Below are 10,061 nucleotides of genomic sequence, written 5' to 3'. Positions count from 1 at the left end.
TATTTACGGTGGCCCCTAGAGACAAAGCACGTACAAACCCTGAATCACGTACAAACTCCAAAACACGTACAAACTCCAAAACACGTAAAAACACGTACAAACTCCGAAGCACGTACAAACTCCAAAACACGTAAAAACTCAGAAGCACATAAAAACTCAAAACACGTACAAAACACAACAGGAGTGCTCCAGGATGCTAGGCACTGTGTTGAGCTTTTGTTACTTAGTGGCTACACAAGCCAGCAAGTACCAACGACCGGATTTGGTGTGTGGTAGTAACAGGTAAATGAATTTTTTTTAAATTATTTCACTATATATGAATGCTTGCGTATAAATACACAAACAATACACATATGCTTTCATGCTTTCAATTGTGTAATTTAAGTGATCTAGGTAGTTCAGTTTTGGAAGTTCAGTTCATGCTAGAAATGTGTTTTGGAGTTTGTATGTGCTTTTTGGAGTTTGTACGTGTTTTGTCTCTAGGGGCCACCGCATATATTTATATATAAACATATAAAGAGCCGGTTCTCTAAAAAGAGCCGGAAATCCCATCACTAGTTCCTAGCAGCGTTTTCCTTCGTTTTTGCGTTTATGTCTGGGCAGGATTTTTTTTTTAAAAACGAAAACGGAAAATCTCAGTTTTCAAAAATACCCGTGGACGTAGCCCACACTAATGCGTTTTCGTTTGAAAACGTATCGTTTTCTCTCCGTTTTGGCCTCCCATCCACACTGAGACAGCGTTATCCTCAAGGAAAAACGCAGCGTTTTGAAAACGCTCTCGAAAACGCATACATTTCAAAACAGAACTGCCCCGTCGCAGTATGGACACTCGAAAACGCAGACTTTCTAAAACAATGATGCATTTTAGTCATGTGACAAATTAAACAAAGATTGCGGAGGGCATTGTATAGCAGTTGTTTTGATTGCTCTCAATTTTGACAGCCCTAAAGAAGATTATTATCAGTTTGTACATGCTCCAGATAGCTTTTCTTAAAATTCTTTAATTCTCACTCGCTTTTGCACATGCGCAGGACTGGAAACTTTTAACTGTGAAGACGACTGAAAACGCTGACGTGGAGCGTTTTCAGACGAAAACGCCTTTTTCAAATCTATCAGGGCTAGTGTGGACGTAGTGCTCACCAGCCAATGTTGATGAAGAAATGCTTAGAGGGATCCAAACTTCAAGTACTGGTGTTTATTCAAACACATCAAAACAAACACAAGTGTTCATTTCCAAGTATAGGATTATTTGCAATCGCCATAATGACTATATGGGTTACTTGGTCTGCAGTGAACATGCTTCCTCTGCCCCCAGCATCTGGTCATCTAGCAATTCTGTAAAGTAACAATTTCAGTATTTTTACATCAATGGTATTGGTGTGTTTCTCATTGGCATATGGCAGTGCTACAAATCTTTGTGCGAAGTGACTGTACTAACCGATTCTCATTTCAAGATGTCCTTATGGTACTTGCTACAGTGTAGCGGCTCGAGTTAGGCTGGACCCGTTGGCCAGCTACCCTCAGGGTCATTCCACGGTTGATTACATGGTCCACTATTGTAGCTCTGATGTCATCAGCAATTCTATTTCTTACTCTTCCTACCCTTCCTCTCCCCCCTCCTCATCTTCCTCTCCCCCCTCCTCGTCTTCCTCTTGCTCCTCCTTGTCCTTGTCATCCTCTTCATCCTACTTCTTCACCTCCACGTCCTCTTCCTCGGCCTCCTCTACTTCTCACTCTTTCTGCTCCCTCCATTGTACTCCGCACACACAGCTTACCTGTATTGTAGTGCTTAGGCTGATTGCAAAGTGAACTAATTATCTAAAAAAGTTTTCACATGTGAAAGTGTGCCAGACAGTTGGCAAATTAGTGTTAATGATAGCCATACATGTGTATACTTTTGCTAGGAGTGTGTTGGAAATTTGGTAATTGAGTGTTGTGCAGTGAATTGTGCCTACAGTTTTGCAAAGTGTGTGTTACAAACTGAGTGCAAAGCAGTTTTTGTGCTTTTAGTTTTGCAAACTCAGTGAGTGGTTTTGCTATAAGTCTGAATAGTTTTAGAGATTGTGCTACAGGAATCACAGTTAGGGTTTAAGCATTCAGAAAAAACTGTAACACCTCACGACCAGCTCCCGATCATCAATCGCTCGTGAGGGTGTTACCACAGGCGCTCACACTGCTCACGCGCAAACACGTAAACGTCGGTGAAAAAGACGGAGCAGCACGGCAGTGCTGCGTGTGATCTGGACACAAGCGATGGAGGCACAACTTGTAGAACTTTGGAAAGCTCATCCGAGCCTTTTCCATGTGGCATCACAAAATTATCACGACCACAACAACCGTGAAAATAGTTGGATTTACATTGCTGCTCAATCACAGCTGCCTGATCAATGTTTTTCATTAGCAATTTAGCAAAGTTGATGGTGGTGGTGTGTCTGTGTGAGTGAAAGACAGAGAGAGCAAGCGACAGATTTTCTGTTATAACGTTCATTTTATGGAGGCACAGTGTGAGCACTCAGGTCGCATCAGAGCATCGGGCGGTATAGTGTGAGACCCTGCATCGTGACCTACGAACTTCTAACCCCTGTGAGTCAATCGTGCAGTTTGAGCAGGAGCTGAATAACGTGACTGAAAAAATCGCACAGTGTCCGCCCAGCATTAGGTGTACTGTCATCCGAGACTTGCACCGCAGTGTGTTTGTTTCCCTGTTGGCCATGCGTGTTGTTGTGGTCATCTGTTGTCTTCCGGTATTTTCTCCGCAAGCGACCTTTCCTCGACCAATGAGATGAGCGGTAATCTGAATTGTCATACTCGAATTGTCATAAGTGTGCTGTCAGCTCATTGGTCACAAAGCAGGAGAGGGGCTGGGAATTATGTTTTCAAACAAAGTGTTAATTCCATTAAAAGTTATAGACTACTTTTGATTCTCACTGTATTACGGGACAAAGTGCGTCCCTTATTAGCTCAATACGGGACGTGTACTTTTGTTTCGAAATACGGGATGATTCCGTATTTTAAGGGACGGTTGGCAACCCTACGGGTGAGGGAAGGGAGCCAGGACAGAAACATGCATGATAGCATCACACAGTTGTTGCAGATTTGCCAGCTGCACATCCAAGATGAGAATCTTCCTTTTCATGGGCTTTACCCACTCCGTTTGCCAGGCTGCCTGCCTACCTATTGTGCAACTACTGAATAGCTCAATAAAGATTTGGAGTTGTATTTCAAACCTCATTCAGTCTCTCACTATGTGAAGCACCCACTGTGGGTGGAACTGGGGTTACAGTAGTAACCACAGAATATTTTCCAGTCTTGTGTGTTTGTTACAGTTATACTTACCTGGACTTCAAAAGATTCAGACAGGATATGTTGGACAGAGTAGAAAACTATAGCCCAGGTTTAACCACTTTCACTACTTCTTTTCATACTACATGAAGACATTTATTTATGGTATTTATTTCCCACCTCTGCAACCTAAAGATGTAATAACTTGGGAGATATTGCATCTTTCATCATTGCGTTACATAATCGTTCCGACTGTGAGGCATACCTTCTGAATTAATTAGCAGGTCGCTGCTAAAAATGTGATATTAAGTCTGCAAGGCTTTTTCAATCATCTCATGAGTAAGTTAATAAAAACTTTTAATTTGCTGAAGGTGTAATGCTGATAGGCAAAGCCCCATCTGTAAATCATATTCATGTTTAGGGAAATTTTGTTCCATTCAAATATTAATTTGGAGTGAGATTATAGCAATATATGTCCAGGTAACAATAACAGAGAAAATTTTAATTTAAAATCTTGACAGTCTTTAGGGCGTTATTGTCATTTTTCATGTAGTTTTGGATGTCCCCATCTTCACTCTTTTTCTTGCAGTCTGAGAGTAGCCTGCAGGAATCAGAGCATTAGGATTTCTTCAATAATTACTAGCTTTCAGTCATTTGCTCTGCTCTCTCCAACTCCTCATCATTTTCTCAGTATGAAAGCTGCTTTAACCAAATATTTCCTATTTTTTATCACAATTTTATACAACTCCAGGTAGGAAAAATGTACATGCAATGTAAATATTTAGTATAAAAGATCCTTTATTCCTTCCAGCTTGGTATTGTTTTTCAAGCAGTAAAGAATAGTAGAGATGCTGCAGCTGTCCATGGTGCTAAAACATATCATTCTTCACTGACTTCACATAGCGCTGATTATCTACTTATCATTGACTTCCCTCATTTAAAGTAGTACTTAAGTTGGAAAAAAATATTTTATTCTCTCACTGTTACCATATGCAATGCTGTGCAAACCTCTTAAGCTACCTCTTTTATATTTTTAAAATATTTGACAGAGAACAGAGCAAAAGTCAGAAACATCCAAAGAAGAGCTTTGCATGTCCTTCAAAAAGCCTGGAGAACTATTCCTGAAGACTACTTAAAGAAATTACAAGACAGCTGTCTAAGAGACTGTGCTGAAGAATAAAGGTGGTCACACCAAATACTGACTTTCAGGCTCGTTAGAATTATACAAACTGTTTTTTTGTTTTTTTACCTTATATGCTGGATTTCCATGTATGTTTGCTCATGTTTCAATTAATCTCAATACCTTCCTCTCATTTTTCTAGCAACATACAGAAATGTGAAGGCACACTTTTCCAGCACAGTGCTGTATTTAGATACAGTCCCCATCAAAGGTTTAAGACCATTTGAAAAATGGCAAGAAAAATCGTATTTACTGTCACGGCTGCCGATGCGAGCCGCGTGGTGTTGAAGGAAAAGGGCCCAAAATTCAGGCAGCAGACTGATGAAGTGTGATGTTTATTTACAAAGTGGCAGTGGCAAAAACAGGTAACAGACCATGAGAAATTATTGAAGGGAACCTAAACTGGGAAAAACTAAAAGGCAAACTTGAAACCATCATGAAGCGGGGTGAAATGCAGCGAGCCGCAGAGTAACGAACAGGACGCCATGGAACACAGACGAGCCAACAACAAACGCAGACCGACACCCACTATATATACAAACACAAGGAGACCAGGAAATGACATACAGGTGGGAGACACAGCTGATTCTAATACACATAATGACTGGAGGATACAAGCTGAACACAATGACCACAGACACAGACCTTTAGAATAAAACAGGAAATCCAAAACATGAACTCAGAGACATAAACCAGGCACAAGGGGAGGACACAGGATACCAAAATCAGAATAAACTAGCACAGAGGAAAATAATCATATAAAACCCAAAACGCTGGGTCAACGACCCAGCACCATGACATTTTCCATGGTTGGATCTTAACAAGGTTCCAAGTACAGCTTCAACATGCAACAAGAAGAAATGGGAGTGAGGCAAAACATTTTTTAAGCATGTAATTTATTGAAAACAACGCTTAAACTGAAACAGGTCGTTTTAAAGCTGATCAAAAGTTCACCTCCAAAAAAACCCGTAAACCCCCCAAAACAAAAATCAAAGTTCCAAACATGACCTCAGTAGACTGCAGCAATAACTGCCAGCATCTGAGCCAGCCAGACTCTGTCTGTCTCTCTCATCATGGTCACCTAAATGCACAGTAATGGCAGGTTTTGTAATAAGGCAGATCGCGCTAACATAATATGCACTGTTAGCTGATTATTTACCTGCCGCATTAACGGGAAAGGACGTACAAAAGTTACCGCTGCTGCTGGGTTGAGATTCACGAGTCCGGAGCGGAATTAAAAACATGACATTCATTTAAGGTCATCGTGTGTTTTGTGAGCAAATGCTTTTGCATATTCGTAGTGTCTCCTCCCTTAAATTAAACATCTACTTTGCAAGTATTGCAAGTTGCCCTGTTGTCATCCGTTCTCGTAAAGTATAATCAAACTTTTGAGCGTTTGAGCCGCTTAGGCGCCATGTTTCCTGCCAGGTAAATGACATTCCGCAATGTGGTGACGTCATTCGGGGCGACTGGAATCGATAAAGGAATCGTTTGCAACAATGGCAAACAATTCCAAGGAATTGAAACAGTGGGAACCGGTTCTCAACAAGAACCGGTTTTTGATACCCATCCCTATTGTTGATCACTTCCAAAATTTGTTGCAGCATGTTTGATGTAAGCGTTTCCATGAGGTGAGCGGGAACATTTCTCAAAGTGGTGAAGATGGCTGCACAAAGGGCATCTACTGAATGGAACTGTTGTTCATTTTTGTACCCAGTCAATGAATGGGTCTGTTTTCATACAAAAGGCATTAAGTGCAACAAAACAGTCAGCTAAGCCAAACTTTACTCAACTCATTCTTCTTGCTTCCTCCACTTCTGTACCATTGATTCATTAATGCTGAATTCTCTCGCAAGCTGCTCTATTCCCATGTTGTTGCCGTATGTTAATGACTAACCTTGTATTGTGGATGGATTATCTCAGTTGTTCTCCTGACTGAAGTCTGGTCTGTTACAGCATCCTGCCATGCAATTGCATTTGTCCCTAACCATCAGGAACCCTTCCATTAACTTTTATCGAGTGAAAAAAAGTTAGCATTCATCCTCCAGCTTCACTGTGTTTATGTTATGATAACGTAGCTCTGTCGCTAGCGATCACGTAGCACATCATTATATACCAGTTAGCCCAACTTCAGTAACCCTAAAAAAGTCAGTTTTCGGTCTTCATTTATGTTGGAAGTGATAGCAGGGTATTCCATAGGTCCCTCATCCTATTCATGTAACCCCTTCTGCCAGGGTTTCTTGTATAGCAGCATTCCAACAACGCCCTATTTTCATCTCTTGCCCACCAATGCCTTCTTGTTCCAGTAGTTGATCCGGGCGACGTCCGAGCTGGTATGCATATATACATACATACACAAAAGTGTATAAACCAACAATATAATATACAATCTAATATATATATTACATATACCCCAAAAAGTTGATTCTGTTCATCTGGATGTTTTCAGTGGGAGAAACGTTTCGTCACTCATCCAAGTGACTTCTTCAGTCTCAGCTGACTGCAGGTTTCAATCTTATAAACAGGACATTTGCATAATGACTGAAACCAGCCCACTGAAGGAACAGTGGGCTGGGAGGTCAGTTCCTTAATCGTAATTATGCAAAAGAGAAAAAAGAAAAAGAAGAAAAAAAAAAGAAAAAAGAAAAAGGAAGTGATAGCAGAGCTGTACGTTTTAATTTTTTCACAAATCACTCAGTCTGAACATGGTATGTCATGTTTAGGTGGAAGTTGGCAAGCTAACTTCCTGCTGACTTCTATCTCTGTTAAATTTAATAAATTCTGTTTTCATGGATGTTAAAATTAATTGGTACACCTGGTAAAGCAGCAACACTGATCATTTTATTAAAGATGACAGAAATTAGACAGTTTTAAATTCTCAGTGATGCTGCAGTGTTCGTTTGGCTTTGGGACCTGAAGTGGACAGAGTTTTGGAAGCAGATTACTCCTGACTATGGTAGCTGTAATACCCCGACAATCAATCAAGCGGTGCGGCTTCATAGCTTACTAAAGTTGTACTAAAACAGTTTTTGACAGATTTTTGAGCGCTGTGTATCACATCTGTTCAAGGTCAGTAAGCACAAGCAGAATTCATACATAAGGCGCACCTAATGTCGAAGAGCAAGGGCTGATAATAGGTTATCAGCAGCTCCCGAACTGAGTCTCTGGAGGTTGCCTGGAGTTCCTTTGCCAACAGGGTCCATTGAGAGGGATAATTTGAAGTCGTTCTTGCCTGACTGGTAAGTTGGAACAAGAAGTCTATGCAAACCAAACTTGGGTTGGACATCGTATCTGCATTAAGTCAAGATGTTGTTGAGAGGAGACTTTGTACAGTGGCGTGAATTCGGCGGCACAATTGGGAGACTTAGAATTGTCCCCTGCCAGCGCCAGTGGGTGACTAAATATATGTTTACAGACATTGCTGGTAAACCCGTGTGTCTTATTAGTGGAGCTAATGTGGCTGTAATTAAGGAATTTAATTTAAGACGGCACTACGAGACAAAAGAAGAGCGGTCCATTTTGGGGGAAGATGGTGTCTTGAGCCTCGCTTGATACACAGTACGTGGCAAAGGCAACCCATCCATTGTCTACCGCTTGTCCCTTTCAGGTAAGCCGGAGCTGGGTCAAAACACCGTTTTTAGGATCTCCTGTGGCACTCTTCACCTCCAAAGCCCGTTCAGGGCTTAAACACCTGGGGACTCGCCTTTGTTTATCCAAGCTGAATTTCTTTTCTGTGCAGCTTCGAGAAATCGTCCATTTTCCAGTTGCCTGTCAGTCTCGTTGGCGCAGTAGGCAGCGCGTCAGTCTCATAAAGGTCGCAAATTCGGCGGGACAATTGGGAGACTTGTAAGGGCTGGTGGATCAGCAGTAGAACTGTCGCCTGCCACCCGTGAATCTCGAAATCAGAAGGTAGTGACTTGTAGCCTCACGCAAGCGATGTGCTTTGATGCACAGCACGTGACAGAGTTTGTGCATCCATTTTAAGCGTCTTGAGAGGAGACTTTGGAGAGTGGAATGAATTCAGCGGGACAATTTTCGGATGTGCAAGGGTTGTTAGCTCAGCGGTAGAATTGTCGCCTGCCATGAGTAAGTCTCGAAAACTGGAGGTGTTGAGCTCTATCCTCACGCGAGGCATGTGTTGATGCGCAGTTCGGCCACACATTTTTTGGATGTCCTGTCACACACTTCACCTTCAAGATGGCAGCCCATCCTGGGCTTGAAGAACTGGCAAGTCTGCTTCATTTGTTGACGGCTTCAAAGAATGGTTCGTTTTGGGGGGAGATTGTGCCTTGAGCCTCGCTTGATACACAGTACGTGGCAAAGGCAACCCATCCATTGTCTATCGCTTGTCCCTTTCGGGTAAGCCGGAGGTGGGTCAAAACACAGTTTCCCTGACCGGGAATCGAACCCGGGCCGCGGCGGTGAAAGCGCCGAATCCTGACCACTAGACCATCAGGGAGGTGCGACAGAGTTGTCTTGATGAGTGACGCGTGGCTGTATCGGGCTATATTTTCCATTGCGCCTCGAGAGGAGCGCTTGGGCAATGGCGTGAATTCGGTGAGAAAATTGCCACTTCAGTCAGCATTGGTGGTTCAGTGGTAGAATTCTCACCTGCCACGCGGGAGTCCCGGGTTCAATTCCCGGCCAATGCACAGTTCCTTTATGCGTGGGGTCTTGGGGGGCATTAAGTTTGTTCTCGGTCACGGCCAGACGGCATCAAGATTTGGAACAAGAAGTCTGTGCAAACCAAACTTGGGTTGGACATCGTATCTGCATTAAGTCAAGATGTTGTTGAGAGGAGACTTTGTACAGTGGCGCGAATTCGGCGGCACAATTGGCAGACTTAGAATTGTCCCCTGCCAGCGCCAGTGGGTGACTAAATATATGTTTACAGACATTGCTGGTAAACCCGTGTGTCTTATTAGTGGAGCCAATGTGGCTGTAATTAAGGAATTTAATTTAAGACGGCACTACGAGACAAAAGAAGAGCGGTCCGTTTTGGGGGAAGATGGTGTCTTGAGCCTCGCTTGATACACAGTACGTGGCAAAGGCAACCCATCCATTGTCTACCGCTTGTCCCTTTCAGGTAAGCCGGAGCTGGGTCAAAACACCGTTTTTAGGATCTCCTGTGGCACTCTTCACCTCCAAAGCCCGTTCAGGGCTTAAATACCTGGGGAATCGCCTTTGTTTATCCAAGCTGAATTTCTTTTCTGTGCAGCTTCGAGAAATCGTCCATTTTCCAGTTGCCCGTCAGTCTCGTTGGCTCAGTAGGCAGCGCTTCAGTCTTATAATCTGAAGGTCGTGAGTTCGAGCCTCACACGAGGCAGGTGTTTTGGTACAGAGTTGGTCCATCCATTTTGTACAGCTTCTACCCATTTCGAGGACTCTGAAGCATAAGAACCATCCGTTTGTAGTGGATTTTCAGCCTCCTCTGATGCGAGATCTAGAACAGGGATCAATCCAAATCATTCTACCATTGCCCGTGGAAAGCCTTCCCATCTGTTTGATTTCAAGACTCACACGTGGCAGGCGATCCTCCCCTATGGATTCGTGCTGGCCCTCTGGAACCACTTCATCCAACTTTCACCACAATTCCTCT

General features: G+C 42.9%; 3 non-coding genes across 3 annotated transcripts; 2 read left to right on the top strand and 1 right to left on the bottom strand.

The window, feature by feature from the left end:
- Positions 1–8,849: 8,849 nt before the first annotated feature.
- trnae-uuc (transfer RNA glutamic acid (anticodon UUC)) lies at positions 8,850–8,921 on the bottom strand. The gene has a single exon. It is a non-coding gene; the product is annotated as a tRNA-Glu (tRNA).
- A 122-nt stretch (positions 8,922–9,043) lies between these two features.
- On the top strand, positions 9,044–9,114 carry trnag-gcc (transfer RNA glycine (anticodon GCC)). Its single transcript has one exon. It is a non-coding gene; the product is annotated as a tRNA-Gly (tRNA).
- Positions 9,115–9,715: 601 nt separating this feature from the next.
- trnai-uau (transfer RNA isoleucine (anticodon UAU)) lies at positions 9,716–9,788 on the top strand. The gene has a single exon. It is a non-coding gene; the product is annotated as a tRNA-Ile (tRNA).
- The last annotated feature ends 273 nt before the right edge of the window (positions 9,789–10,061 follow it).

This window comes from Copadichromis virginalis, linkage group LG23 (genome assembly GCF_057382275.1).
Source record: "Copadichromis virginalis isolate Kocher_CV1m ecotype Utaka linkage group LG23, C_Virginalis_male_GT1.1, whole genome shotgun sequence".
In the NCBI taxonomy this organism is placed as follows: Eukaryota; Metazoa; Chordata; class Actinopteri; order Cichliformes; family Cichlidae; genus Copadichromis; species Copadichromis virginalis.
Note: the sequence above shows the minus strand (reverse complement) of the source record. Positions and strands in the feature narration are given on the sequence as shown.